This window comes from Octopus bimaculoides, chromosome 8 (assembly GCF_001194135.2).
Source record: "Octopus bimaculoides isolate UCB-OBI-ISO-001 chromosome 8, ASM119413v2, whole genome shotgun sequence".
NCBI classification, from domain to species: Eukaryota; Metazoa; Mollusca; class Cephalopoda; order Octopoda; family Octopodidae; genus Octopus; species Octopus bimaculoides.
The window spans coordinates 7,134,754-7,136,473 of NC_068988.1; the positions used below are offsets into that span (position 1 = coordinate 7,134,754).

The 1,720-nt window shown below is 36.0% G+C and overlaps 1 protein-coding gene across 1 annotated transcript in view; it reads right to left on the minus strand.

Moving 5' to 3' along the window:
• LOC106878280 (DNA-binding protein inhibitor ID-2) overlaps positions 1–1,720 on the minus strand; it is a 28,613-nt gene that overhangs the window by 12,690 nt on the left and 14,203 nt on the right. The gene's annotated exons all lie outside the window — the stretch shown is intronic.

Below are 1,720 nucleotides of genomic sequence, written 5' to 3' on the forward strand. Positions count from 1 at the left end.
ATATATATATATATATATAATTCTCAGAATCCTATACAAGTTGTTCACTCCTAGTGGCGAACGCGTATATATATGTCACCGAATAGTAAAAAGTTTGAGAGATTTAAAAAAGCTGTTTCCCTCTTCCTCTCTCTGTATATTTATCAATGTGTACTGCATACATTCTATGCTGAGTGTATTGCATCTTGTAGTAGAAACAGCTGTAAGCTAAGTCCATTACGTAATGAAAATCGCATTTCCTTCTTGCAAATTAATAAAAGCTGATAAAAAAAACAACTTGGAAAACATCCTACTGAAAATCTAAAATGTGCTTCAAGTGATCAAGATCCTATAATGTAACGTGTATATTGTATGTGTATATAGATATATATATATATACACATGTATACATGTATACACGCACACACATATATATATACAACGCGCGCGCGTGCGTGCGTGCGTGTGTGTGGATGCTATTGGTTGAAGGCCTTTTTAGGAGCGTAACAAACTGCAAGTCATTGAAGTTTGTTACGTATTTTTAGTTCCCTTTTCAAATTATTTTAATTTATATTTTGCTGTGTAATCGACAAAAATCATTTTTCCTGAAGTATGTGTATATAGAGTTCCGCGATACCTAATCGATGTCGGGTCATCGTTTTACGTCCGTTCCCCATGTTGGCGGATGGTTCGGTAGGACCAGTACAGTTGCCCGTAATCCATTTCGTCTTCTTTTAACCAATTTTCTGCCTGATGCCCTTCCTAACGCGAACTACTTTACAGAGTGTACTAGGTGCTTTTAACGTGGCACGCGTACTCTAAAGTAATAATTACCAGCAGCTCCCAAGAGCCCACAAAAACAAGGACCTCTCACCTGAGACAGGTCACGTAGAGGGCATGGCGGCCACGATTTTGCTCGGTCCCTTCCTTGCCACCTCATCTGCGAGGCCCCAACCCAGATACATACACATGTGCGTACATGTATGTATATATATGAACATACACTTATATTTGCGTACAAGTATATAGAGGTAACAGTGTGTGGTGTGTGAATGAACGTATTTATTAATGTACCATTTCATTATATTCGGCTTCATGTATTGATTGTATAGTGTTGTCTTCCTCGGACCCATAATCAGACTCATACCTATAGAACAGGTTTCATCACGTTTTTTTACATACTATATATATCTATATATATCACACACATACATGCATGTATGTATATATATACATACATTACAAGTCATAATATATGGATTCAAGTAAGCCTATGGTACTTCTCTAGAAAAGAATGCTCCGTCACAGACAGACAGACCGATAGATAGATAGATAGATAAGATAGATAGATAGATACTCACACATATTGACGTGTTTAAGCATTTAAGCTTAATTGCGTATAAACCTATGTATATTTCATTTATCTATACACAATGTGTAATAAATATGCACATACAAATTTGTACTGTTTGTGTGTATTGAATGTCGTGTGTTAGCGTAGAATCGATACAGTATTAATTTGGATTTACCATCAACTCTTAATGGTTTTCTCTCATTTTGATGTGAGGAGAAAGAGAAAGAGGTGAAACGGTAGTAGAGAACCTATATCACACTATATCGATTGTAAATATGGCTCTTGATTTTGCTGTTACGGGTTTCGTTGCAGCAATTTGTTCAATTTATTTATGTTGTAGTATGGTAGTAGCCAAATACACAAGGCCGTTCATGTTTTCATATATAT